Source organism: Pan paniscus, chromosome 8, assembly GCF_029289425.2.
Source record: "Pan paniscus chromosome 8, NHGRI_mPanPan1-v2.0_pri, whole genome shotgun sequence".
Classification (NCBI taxonomy): Eukaryota; Metazoa; Chordata; class Mammalia; order Primates; family Hominidae; genus Pan; species Pan paniscus.
In genome coordinates, this window is record NC_073257.2 from 130,772,623 (window position 1) to 130,786,074 (window position 13,452).

Consider the following 13,452-nt stretch of genomic DNA (forward strand, 5'->3'; position numbering starts at 1 on the left):
TTGGACAGAACTGCAGCTGAAAACACTGTCCATAAACCACTGTGTTCTCCTGTCTTTTAAAAAATAATAATAATAATAACTCTCCCTCCTCGTCCCACCTCTCTCTACAACTTCCTCTCTTTCTTTATTCTTCCTTTCACACCCAAACTTCTTTTAATGAACTGTCCCCACTCCTCTCTCTCCTCACCTTCCCTCTCATGCTTAAATCCACTAGCTCTGGCTTCAGTACCACCACTACCATTGCCACCACTTCCCACTGAAATTGTTCCTGCAAGAGTCATCGGTGACTTCCTTGTTGCTAAATGCCAAAGATGTTTTTCAGTCCTTATCTTTGCTGACCTTTTAGTGGCACTTGGCCTAGCTGGCCTTCTTGAAATCCCAATGGCCAGTTTCGACAGCTGGCTTCTGTGGGCCTTCATAACACTATACTTGTTTGTGTATCCATCTGCCTTTGATGATTATTTTTCCTCCACCAGGCCATGAGATGTTCAAGTTCTCAAGGTCCAGTCTGAGTCCTCTTTCCATTCCGTCTCTCTCTGGGGCTTTCAGGCAGCCTCCTGACTTTGCCTATATTCTATAGACTGATGACTCCAAAACTTGATCTCAGTTGCCGGCTGTCTCCTGGCAGCAGAACCATGTGCTGCCAGACATTTCTTCTGGGGTATTCTTTAGCATCTCAAGAACAACCTTTCTACGCCGAACTCTTTATTTTCCCCCAATAAAGCCTGCCCCTCCTCCTGGGTTCCCCATCTAATGAAAGCCCATCAACCACCCTGAGTCACCCAAGCATGGAGCCTGGGAGTGACTCTAGACTCATGCCTCCTTTACCCCCTACATCCCATCAATTCTGGAAGCTGAAGACACACACTCTGTTTTTTCTCTCTCTCTCTTTTCCCCCAATCTGCCCACTTTTCTCCAAGCAGAGGCTCACTCTAGTCTATGTCACCATCATTCCTCACCCAGGTTCCTGGGTCTCACTGCTTATAGTTTTGGTCTCCCCTCCAGTTCAAGCTAAAGTCATCTTTCCAAAGCCCAGTTGATCAAATCCAGCCCTTCAAGGACTCCCATTGTCTTCAGGCCAAAGTGTAACTCCTCTTCAGAGGCTCCCACTTCTCTCTCCAGCCTTCTCCCTCCCCACTCACCCCTGGCCCTCTGCACAGAGGCCATGGCTGATGTGACATCCTCTGTTCCTGAACAGTCTTCACCCCTTACCTTCCACCTAATTTCTTTTTTTGTTTTTGAAATGGGGTCTCGCTCTGTCACCCAGGGTGGAGTGCAGTGGCATGATCTCGGCTTACTGCAACCCCCACTTCCTGGGTTCAAATGATTCTCCCACCTCAGCCTCCCGAGTAGCTGGGATTACAGGTGCCCGCCACCATGCCCGGCTAATGTTTTGTATTTTTAGTAGAGATGGGCTTTCACCATGTTGACCAGGCTGGTCTCGAACTCCTGGTCTCAAGTGATCTGCCCACGTCAGCCTCCTAAAGTGCTGGGATTACAGGCATGAGCCACCGCACCCGGCTGACCTCTACCTAACTTCTATGAGTGCTTCAAATCTTGGCTGAGTGTCACTTTCCCTAGGAAACTATCTCCCCCCTCAACTGCCCCCAGTTCTGGGTTAGATGTCCTTCCAAGTACCCACAAAATAACTTGTTTTCCCCTTAAACCACTACTTATTAAATTATCTCAACATTTTTGGAAGCCTCCCTGATATGTGGAAAACCAACAAACAGCAAGAGAAACCAGACCCCTGTCTACACAGGGCATAGAGTCAAGCAGGAAACACAGACATTAAAGCAACAAAGATCAAAGAGGGGGCAGGAGGAGGGAGAGGTAGGAATGGGAGGAGAAATATTAAAGAAAAAGACAGAAACAGCAAAGAGCACAAATGCTTCCACTCACAAGGCATCAGCTGATGAGACAAACATCTTGTATACTTCTTCTGTTTGCAGAATGAATGAATTTATGTTACCCAATATTCTTTACATAAGGCCCTAGGTGATACATTCCTTCTACAACTTTGTGCCAGAGGGGGAAAGTTTGTCCTCACTGAACACTTGTTTCTTTCAATTAAACAAAGAGACTAAGAAACCTGTCATATTGCTCTTTTTGTCTTGTCTGCCAAAAAGTTCAGGGCCAAATTTAGACCTCAGTCACAAGGAAGTATGTAATTTCTGGCTTCTGTCACCATCCCTCCTTATCCAGCTAGTTTCTCTTTCATCTTTTTTTTTTTGAGTGGGGTTCTTCCTCTGTTTCCCAGGCTGGATTGCAATAGTGCAATCATGGCTCACTACAGCTTCGTATTCCTAGACTCAAGGGATCCTTCCACCCCAGCCTCCCAAGTTGTTGGGACTACAGGTGCATGCCACCACGCCGAGCTAATTTTTTATTTTATTTTATTTTATTTTTTAGAGACAGAGTCTCACTATGTTGGCCAGGCTGGGCTTGAACTCCTGGCCTCAAGCTATCCTCCTGCCTCGGCCTCCCAAAACACTAGGATGATAGGAGTAAGCCACTGTGCCTGGTCTCTTTTATCTTTAATTTGTGTACCCCTGTATACCTGTATACACCCCTGTATACACAAATGTGTTTTTACCTTGACCCCTACCTGCCAATCCCTCATGGAAGCAGGTGGAACAGAGGCTCGACATGCAGTGACCTGTTCCAGACTGGCCCCAGCAGGAGATGGCACCTTTGTCCCAGCCCAGTGCTTCCAGAGCGGCACCCACTCTGCAGTCTGAGACCTCCTCCTGCCCCCACCCCTAGCCAGCCACAGAGTTCAAGGACATGAGCAGCCCTGGCTGTACCTCCCTCCTCCGGGGGTTGATGTGCTATTTAAAGAGGCCAGACCTCCAGAGCCTTAACAAAAAGCAGAATGAGAGAAGGAAACGTCATATAAGGGATAGGCTGGGGGCAGGGGTAAGCCTAGGTCAGGGCAGGGAGCTTCTAGGTGAGACTCACCGTCAAGCTGTGGTCTCTCTTCCCTTCATCATTCTTCCCTTCATCACTGCTTGGTCCAAGCAGAGGGGACTGAAGGAGCTGATGCCCAAGAGATGTCAGGAATGCCTTCTGATGCGTCTAAGACTAGGGACCTAGTCTGACCCTTAGACCAACAGTTTTACACAAACAGAGTGTATTAGGCAGTTTTCGCACTGCTATAAAGAAATACCTGAGACTGGGTAATTTATAAAGGAAAGAGGTTTAACTGGCTCGCGGTTCTGCTGGCTGTACAGGAACCATGACCTCAGCATCTGCTGGGCTTCTGGGGAGGCCTCGGGAAGCTGACAATGATGGCAGAAGGTGAAGGAGGAGCAGGCAGTTCACGTGGCGAAAGCAGGAGCAAGAGAAAGGGTTGGGGAGGTGCCACACACTTTTAAACAGCCAGATCTCTTGAGAGCTCACTCACTATCATGAAGACAGCACCAACCATGAGAGATCCACCCCCATAATCCAAACACCTCCCCCCAGGCCCCACCTCCAGCATCAGGGATTACAATTCAACATGAGACTTGAGCAGGGACAAACATCCAAACCGGGTTGTGAGCAACTCTGTCTCAGGGATGAGATCACGAGGCTATCTCCAACATGCCCTACGGCCCGCCTCTGCTATGCTGCTCCTCTGTAGCCCAGCTGCCTGTATAAAAGTCTGTCACTTGGTGGGTGCCTTCTGGGAATCCCTAGAGTGCACAGCTGTCACTACAAAACAGATGCAATCACTGCTCCAATTAGATAGGGATTCTCTCTGAATATAATCCCTTACCGGTGTATGACATTTTTACAAAATACTCTCATGCATTTGCTTTTCTGTAAACTGACTCCCGTAACCAACCCTGTGATGTTAGCAGGATATATATCATTCCCATTTTACAGATGGGAAAACAGGCTAGAAGAGGCTCAGTGACATGCCCAAGACTAAATCCCAGGACTTCTTTCTGAGAGCAGGGCCATGTCCAGCTTATGTGCTTGTAATGCCACTGCCTGCCCAGGGCAGGCACACAGAGATGTGTGTGCTCGATAGGATGTAGAGTTAAAGCATTCACCTCCCACACTCCCCCAGCAAACTTTGCTGGCTTCTCTGAAAGCCAAAACGCTGCATCAGAAAATGCATCAATACAAATGCTACTGGCAGCCCTGGCGGCTCTCTGCCTGACCTCAACCACACGTAAGGGTCTTAGCACCAAGCCATGGTTGGGGTGGAAAAGTCACCTTTGAGATGCTCCGGCTCAACCTGTGATCAAGGTCAAAGACAGAATTACGAGCATGAGAGCTGGAAGGCAGCTTACAGATCATCTAGTGACCCAGTTTGGTGTCTGCCTCGTCCTGGCCGGCATAGTCCATTCATCCTAATTTGGGTGGCGGAGCTGGGTCATGAACCCCTTTGCCTACCAGACCAGTTGTCTTTCTTGGTGGTGGCATATTGCTCCAAACATCATTGGCTCTTATGTTGTCACTAAATAGCACTAAAGGCTGTCTGGGACCAGCAATGGGATGTGTCTGCCACAGAGGAACAAATACTAGGATCTTTCTACGCTTTCCTTTTTGCCCCCACGGACCCTTTACTGAAGTGACACCTGGTACCTGTGTGTGCCCAGCACCCTTTCCTCTGCCATCTGGTAAAAACACACTGCTGCTCCTTTGAGAGAACGACCTTCCCCCACTTTATTTGTGCCTGGTTTGCCTATTTCAGGTCCTTCTGCCCCTTCAACACAGGGCTGGACACATGACACAGACCAGCCAGTCACAATACTCCATCTCAGAGATGCACACATGGCCTAACCAGGGCCAAAGACTTCTCTAAGACTTTGGTGTATGCTTCCTAGTGTGAGAGAGGGTCTCTCCTCCTCCAGTGACAGCAATAAAGACTGGAGAAACCTGGAACTGCTGAAGTCACCTTCTTTTTTTTTTTTTTGAGATGGAGTTTTCGCTTTTATCGCCCAGGCTGGAGTGCAGTGGCTCAAACTTGGCTCACTCCAACCTCTGCCTCCCACGTTCAAGCAATTCTCCTGCCTCAGCCTCCTGAGTAGCTGGGTCTACAGACACACACCACCATGCCCAGATAATTTTTGTATTTTTAGTAGAGACAGGGTTTCACTATGTTGACCAGACTGGTCTCGAACTCCTGACCTCAGGTGATCTGCCTGCCTCAGCCTCCCAAAGTGCTGGGATTACAGGTGTGAACCACCTTGCCCAGCCTGCTGAAGCCATCTTACCCAACTGCATTAAAAAAATCAACTGCAGGATGAAGCCAACACATTGAAAAGCCAGGCCAAGAGGACAAAAGAGAATCACAGCCCTGAAATCATCATCTGAGTTCTGAATCCAGCTGTGCATAGTCAAACAGCTCTGAGGCTTCCCAGCTATGTGAGCCCAACGATTCTTTTTTAGCTTGGGCTTGTTTGAGAAGTGTTTCTGATGCTCGCAACTAAAAGAGTGCTAATACGATGCTTTATTGCTCTAATTGGTTAACATAGTGATCAGTTGCATTACTGGCCCCAATTCTTTACCCTTTTCCTATATCAACACACTTTGTCATGTAACTTTGGGATTTTTCCCATTAAGGAGGAGCATATTTACCTGCCCTTTGATTTTTCAGCTGAGTCGTGTAACTTACTTTGGCCAATAGAATAATGCAGAAGCCACGGCATGCCCAGTCCAGGCCCAGGCCTTAAGCAGCCTGGCTTGATTCTGCCCACGCTGGTGAACTTCTACACATGCGGAGGACATGCTCTGGCTGGCCTGCCAGTCTAGGAGAACGAAAGGCACATGGAGAAGACCTGCCCCAGCCAAGCCACCCCATCTGTGCCCAGCCTAGATCAGCCAACCTCCAGCCAATTCTCAGGGGCATGAACAAAATAAGCACTTATTCTTTTTTTTTCCTTTTTTCTTTTTTTTTTTTTTTTTTGGAGACAAGGTCTCACTCTGTTGCCCAGGCTGCAGTACAGTGGCACCAGCGTAGCTCATTGCAGCCTTGAACTCCTGGGCTCCAGCGATCCTCCTTCCTCAGCCTCCAGAGTAGCTAGGACTATAGGCACATGCCACCATGCTAGGCTAATATATTTTACATATATATATGTATATATATTATATATTATAAATATATATTTTATATATATGTATTTTAGAGATGGAGTCTTGCTATGTTGCCCAGGTTTGTCTTGAATTCCTGGCCTCAAGTGATTCTCCCACCTTGGCCTCCCAAAGTGCTGGGATTACAGGTGGGAGACACTGCACACGGCCAGCACTTAACTTTTTTTTTTTTTTTGAGATGGAGCCTCGCTCTGTCACCCAAGCTGGAGTGCAATGGTGTGATCTCAGCTCACTGCCTCCTCCACCTCCCAGGTTCTAGTGATTCTGATGCCTCGGCTTCCTGAGTAGCTGGGATTACAGGCATGCGCCACCGAGCCCAGCTAATTTTTGTATTTTTAGCAGAGACGGGGTTTCACCATGTTGGCCAGGATGGTCTTGAACTCCTGACCTCAAGTGATCCACCTGCCTCGGCCTCCCAAAGTGCTGGAATTCCAGGTATGAGCCACCGAAACTAGCCGGCCAGCACTTACTCTTGAACCTCTTCTTTAGGTTGTTTACTGTGCCGCATAACTGATCAATGCAACGTATCTGTCACTCCTACCCTTTGGGCTCCTTGAAGGCAGGAACTGGTGTCTTATACATTGCTATCTCCCCAGTGATGAGCACAGCTGCTGGCCATGAAAGGAAAGAAGGAGGGAGGGAAGAGAGGGGACAGAGGGAACAGGGGGACTCCCAGTTCTCTGGCACCTTTCTACCAGGTTAGACGTTCTGATTTCAGTGAAGGAGGGACCCACCCATACACTGATGGTGAAACTCTGTTGCTGGTATATATGATTTACTTTGGAGATTCTGCTTAGGGGCTACGCTAATACTGTGGGGCTGATTTCTAAGAACGTATCCCATATGCCATTGTCCAGACTGTGGCACCAAAGCTCTCAAATGCCCACTCACCAGCCTGCAACTTGAGGGAGGCCATAAAGCCATCTTTGTCCATTTCTGCCCCCGTGATAGTCAGGCAGGATTAGGCCGGTGAATACCTGAGCACACAGTACCACAGCAAACCTGCCACAAAAGCCTGCTAATCACACCCAGCTGACACTTGCCATTCACCAACGCAAGGCATTTTAAAGTGTCTCATTAAAATAGGGAAAAGGATTAAGAGGCCCCTTTCTTGATTAATGACTTTCTCTGCCTGAGAGATACAATCCTATCTATAACCCCAAATAAATAGAAGCAAAATTAGATTTCTACCGTGAGATCATTCAGGGCACGTGTTGCACTGTGCCCCTAAATCTTATTTTCTTTACATATTTTATCCAGCTTAAGGGCATAAGATATTCTGAGCCCCAAAACCAGAACTGTTTTGCAATAGGTAGCAGCAGTGACAGAAGGGGATTTCCCTGGCTTTTCTAAGGCACTAATGAGTTTATATGTTGAAAAGAACAACCAATCTCCCTTAGGGAAAGACACGTATGGGTGCATATGGAACATCTAGAGCACTCATCTCCTCAGATCCTTTTAGGGAAACAGGCAGCCATCAGTAAATCAAAAATAAAAGCTTCCTCTATTGACTCATTGATTTCCTTCTCTGAATCTGCTATTGTGCGAAAATTCAGAGGGTCATGAACTATTCAAACTGGAAGGAACTTTTAAGACCTTTAGTCACTCAGGCACGGTGGCACGCCCCTGCAATCTCAACATTGGGAGGCCGAGATGGTCAGATTGCTTGAGCTCAGGAGTTTGAGAGCAGGCTGGGCAACATGGTGAAACTCTGTTTCTACAAAAATACAAAAAAAAAAAAAACAATCAGGCAGGGGTGGGGGTGTATACCTACAGTCCCAGCTACTCAGGGGGCTGGGGTAGGAGGATCACTTGCGCCCCAGGAGGTCAAGGCTGCAGTGAGCAGTGATTGTGCCACTGCATTCATAGAGTGAGGACCTGGTCTCAAAAAAAAAAAAAAAAAAAATCTTAGTGAAACCCCATAACCCGACAGATGAAGAAAGTGATGCCCAGATAGAGGAGGGGACTTACTCAGAATTACCCGCTGTTCATGATATCGCCCACACATGCATGTGGGTGTGCACACACACACACTCTCTCTCTCTCTCTCTCTGTCCCTCAGAATGGGTCTCACCCTGTCGCCCAGGCTGGGATACAGAGCCGTGATCATAGCTCCCTGCAGCCTCAAACTCCTGGGCTCAAGTGGTCCTCCTGCCTCAACCTTCTGAGTAGCTTGGACTACAGGTGTGTGCCACCACACCTGGCTAATTTTTTTAATTTTTTATTTTTGAGACAGGGTCTCGCTCTGTTGCCCAGGCTGGAGTTCAATGGTGTGATCATGACTCACTGTGGCCTCCACTTCCCAGGTTCAAGCAATCTTCCCACCTCAGCCTCCCAAGTAGCTGGGACTACAGGTATGCAACACTAACTACAGGTATGCCTGGCTAATTTTTAAATTTTTTTTGTAGAGATGGGGTCTCACTATGTTGCCCAGGCTGGTCTTGAACTCCTGGGCTCCAGTGATCCACCCACATCAGCCTCACCAAAGTGCTAGAATTACAGGCATGAGCCACTGCACCTGGTCTACCACACTCTTTGCATAGAGAGGTGCTTTCACAAGGTTTTGACTTGTGGGAACGAATTACATGAGAGAGAAGGGTACTGGGATGGATCCTGGCAGAGTCTCTTCAGCTACCCCAACCGTTCTGTAGACTGGTTAGATTTCTTTCTTTCTTTTCTTTTTTTTTTTTTTTTTGAGACAGAGTCTCGCTCTGTTGCCCAGGCTGGAATGCAATGGCGCAATCTCGGCTCACTGCAACCTCCGCCTCCCAGGTTCAAGCGATTCTCCTGCCTCAGCTTCCCGAGCAGCTGGGATTACAGGCACCTGCCACTACGCCCGGCTAATTTTTGTATTTTTAGTAGAGACGGGGTTTCACCATGCTGGCCAGGCTGGTCTCGAACTCCCAACCTCAGGCATTCTGCCTGCTTCGACCTCCCAAAGTGCTGGGATTACAGGCTTGAGCCACGGCGCTGGGCCCTAAATTTCTTAATAGATTATTTCTACTTAAACCAGATTAAATTATGTTTGTCTATAGAAGAACTGATATGGTTTGCATCTGTATCCCCACCAAATCTCATGTTGAAATGTAATCGCCAGTGTTGGAGGTGGGGCCTGGTAGAAGGTGTTTGGATCACGGGAGCAAATCCCTCGCGAATGGCTTAGCACCATCTCCTTGATGATGAGTGAGTTCATGCAAGATCTGGTTGTTTAAAAGTGTGTGATGCTCCCACACACTCTCTCTCATTCCTGCTCTGGCCATGGGATGTACCTGCTTCCCCTTTGCCTTCCGCCATGATTGGAAGCTCCCTGAGGCCTCCCCAGAAGCCAAGCAGGTGCCAGGGCCGTACTTCCTATACAGCCTGCAGAACCATAGCCAATTAAACCTCTTGTCTTGTTCAATTACCCAGCCTCTGGTATTTCTTTATAGCAATGCGAGAATGGCCTAAGATGAGAACTCTAATCAGTAATAAGGAAACATGAATGATGTAAAATAAATATCAGGATTCAGCTATTTCTCTAATCCAGACTGCTCTATGCACAAGTTCAGATTAGACATGTTTGATCATATACAGGGGTATTGTGTGAAATGGATACCTAGGGATTTAATACTATTTATACAAGGAAGTAGAAATGTGCTACTTTCAATTTGTGTTAGAATTTGATGGATCATACAATCATGTTTATTTCAATACGATTTTCAGAAGCAAGCATAAAATGTTTAGAATGACACCTGAGTTTAAGAGAGGTAAGTGGGCTTTAATGACCTACAATTGGGAGTGAAGTCCAGAGAGGCACCAATTCAAAACCGAGTTACCCACATGAGCAGCCATTCCCTGGATGCAGGAAGGAGTGGCTCCCACTGTGTAGAACACAATTGTTTGTATGACATGCAAGCTTCTCAGTCTTCCTTCTTCTGTTATTTACCTCCACACCTGGGACTTGTGACCCATTATAGTATTTAGTTCTCTTAAAAACTGGGTAGGGTTGGTCCAAAGGAAGCCATGATGCCCAGGCAGGACCAATAAGTCCCCCCAACCAACCCCTAGACTTACTGATTTGGAGCTGAAGAACCTGGTGCTAGAACACTGGCGAGTCTGTCCATGGCCACCTGCCCTGAAACATGGAGAAAAGGGCCTGTTTCAGCTGGAGAGAATGTGCCAACCAGAGACAAGATGGCACATGGTATATTTTGTGTACACCTAATACATACAAGGCTCTCTGAGGTGCCCTGATTCCAGTGCACTTTCACGGAGATTATGGGCTAGGAAGGAGTCAGCAGTCCACAGCTCATTTCAAGGAAGAAAATGATGGGTACAATGATTAGAGGAGAAAACAAACCCACCACAGGGGCCCAGAAGAGAAAAAACATTCAACTGGAAGATGGACAAAGGCTTTATGAAGGAAGGAACTCAAAAATCTTGGGCATAATTTCTGAGTACAGTAGAAGTCACAGAAGATGTATGAGGTGTGCTGTGATCAAAACTGTGCTTTACAGAAATACCTCCGATGGCATCATGTGTAGAATAGTGGGCCTAGAAAGAACAAGGCTATTACAAGCCAGTGATGAGGAAAATTTGGTCTAGGATCGTGCAGGGAAAGAAGGCGATGGAGGAATACTCTGGAATGAAGGTTATAGAAGAGCTTGAAGGGGAGAAACACCTACAATAGCACTCTGGGTAGCAAGACAGAGCAAATGTGTGCATGAAGATGGCAGAGCTGTGCTCCTTGTCCTTTGGCTAACGGGTGGGAGCGTGAAGAAGAAATGCATTGTGTGCATATTGCATAGCATCAATCAAAGAGAAATCTATTGCATTGGAGGATAAATGCTAATCACAATTAGTGAGTAAAAAGGATGCATGAAGTCACAGAATTCAGAGAGAACGTGGAGGTAATAAAAACATTGTGGAAAAGTGGATAAGGAGAGAAAGATGGCAAAATGTTCTGATTTTTGCAATCACAACAGTGAGTTTAAAGCAGAAAGTAGGTGGAATCTGACCACATAAAACCCTCTTGCCTGAAACTACTAAAAGCTGGACAAAAATATTTGAAACTACAGTTGTCAAGAGGCTGAACACTAGGCAATAAAAGATTGTGACCCCAGAGAGTCATAAAACAGACCAGATGAACCTTACAATTGCCCTGGCTTGTTGCCTTGGGACAGTTTCCAGACTGCAGCACAAAGAGGGAGAATCAGGCAGCACCTGGGAGAATTCCTGAGTTTGAGGGGACACAGCTGAGAGGCCAGGGAGGTCACAGCAGTTGGAGTTCACAGGACAATGTACCAGAAAGGAAAGAGAACAGAAAACTCCAGATTTCTGCAAAGTCCTCAAATGTTTGGAGACTAAATGATATATCCCTGAATAACTCATAGGTCTAAGAAGAAATCATAAGGGAAATAGAAAGTATTTTGTAGGTATTTAAAATGAAATATAGGCCGGACACGGTGGCTCACACCTGTAATCCCAGCACTTTGGGAGGTCGAGGTGGGTGGATCATCTAAGGTCAGGAGTTCAAGACAAGCCTGGCCAACATGGCGAAACCCCGTCTCTACTAAAAATACAAAACTTAGCCGGGCATGGTGGTGTGCACCTGTAATCCCAGCTACTCAGGAGGCTGAGGCAGGAGAATTGCTTGAACTCAGGAGGCGGAGGTTGCAGTGAGCCAAGATCACGCCACTGTACTCCAGCCTGGGTGACAGAGTGAGACTTTGTCTCCTAAAAATAAATAATAAAAATAGAATGAAATATAACATGTAAAAATGTGTTAGGTGGCACTAAAGTAGCAGTATTTAGGGAAAAATTTACAGAACTAAATGCCTATAGAAGAAAAAGAAAAAAGTCTCAAATTGATGACCTCACCTTTCACCTGAAGAAACTAGATGAAGAAGAGCAAACTAAACCTAAAGTAAGTAGAAAAAAGAAAAGATGAAAAGTCAAAGAATCAATTCCTGGCTCAGATGGTTTCACTGGTGAATTCCACCAATAATTCAAGGAAGAAATAACACTTATTCTATACAAACTCTTTCAGAAAATTACAGAGGAGAAAACCCTTCCCAATTCATTTTCCGAGGCCAGCATTATCTTGATACCAAAGCTTAACAGATATGACAAGAAAATATACCAAAGAGCAACAGCCCTCATGAACATAGACACGAATATCCTAAACAAGATTTAACCAATCAATTCCAACAATATGTAAAGAGGATATGCATCCTGATCAAGCGGGATTTATCCTAGAAATTGGCTTAATATCCAAGATTGGCTTAACATTCAAAAATCAATCAATATAATTCATCATATTATAAAGTAAAAATTGAAAAACCTCAATAGACTCAGAAAAAGTATTTGACAAAATCTAACATCCTTCTCTGTGCCACATATTTCAGGGGAAAAAAAGAAAAAATCTAACATCCATTCTTAATTAAAAGAAAAGAAAACTCCCTAGGAATATAGGGAACTTCCTCAACCTTAAAAGGGCGAGTCAGTTCCAATTACTTGACAGCTCAGGAGGCTGAGGCAGGAGGATCACTTGAGCTCAGGAGGATGAAGCTTTTGCCCTCCTCCCAGGCCCTGGTTCAGTGCTGTAAGAAGACATTTATGTTGGCAGAGGGCAGCTGAGCAGAATTTGTGGGTTTTTTTGTTTTGTTTTGTTTTTTGAGGTGGAATTTCACTCTTGTTGTCCAGGCTGGAGTGCAGTGGTGCCATCTCGACTCACTGCAACATTCACCTCTCGAGTTGAAGCGATTCCCGTGGCTCAGCCTCCCGAGTAGCTGGGATTACAGGCGTGTGCCACCGCACCCGGCTAGTTTTTGTATTTTTAGTAGAGACAGGTTTTCACCATATTGGCCAGGCTGGTCTCAAACTCCTGACCTCAGGTGAGCCACTCACCTCGGCCTCCCAAAGTGCTGAAATTACAGATGTGAGCCACTGCACCTGGCCAAGCTTGTGTTTGTTTAAAAAAAAAAAAAAGTTTGACTGAGACTAAACTGCCCTAGGTACCTCTTCCTATGTTCATGTTTTAATGGGCGGAAAAAAGCTCATGAAAATGTAAAGAACTGGTCACAGGGACCTGGCTGGCCCCACCCAGAAGGTGGGGTTTGGGTGAGTTGCTGGGAAGGAACTTGGAAGGGGCTGTGAAGGACAGAGGGGGCTAGAATTGGGCTGTGTGGAGCCTGTGTTCTCTAAGACTTCAGGCCCCACAGACCTGTTGAGTGCCTCGTTGATGTGATCAGTGGCCCAGAAGATAGTATCCCAAATGTTTAGGGGTCCACAGGGTCCACCTCTCCCATCTGATGCCAGCCTGCATGGAAAGGAGCCCTCTAGGGAGAGGGGCAGGTGAAACACCTGCGTTTCTAAACAGGCTTT

The 13,452-nt window shown here is 46.5% G+C and overlaps 1 long non-coding RNA gene across 2 annotated transcripts in view; it reads right to left on the reverse strand.

The window, feature by feature from the left end:
* LOC134731152 (uncharacterized) overlaps positions 1–13,452 on the reverse strand; it is a 243,426-nt gene that overhangs the window by 125,029 nt on the left and 104,945 nt on the right. The window contains exon 3 of one of the 2 annotated variants that reach the window (XR_010113285.1): positions 10,141–10,201. The exons of the other annotated variant lie outside the window; for it this stretch is intronic. This is a non-coding gene — a long non-coding RNA (uncharacterized LOC134731152). The remainder of the gene's footprint in view (positions 1–10,140; positions 10,202–13,452) is intronic. 2 annotated transcript variants of the gene reach the window in all.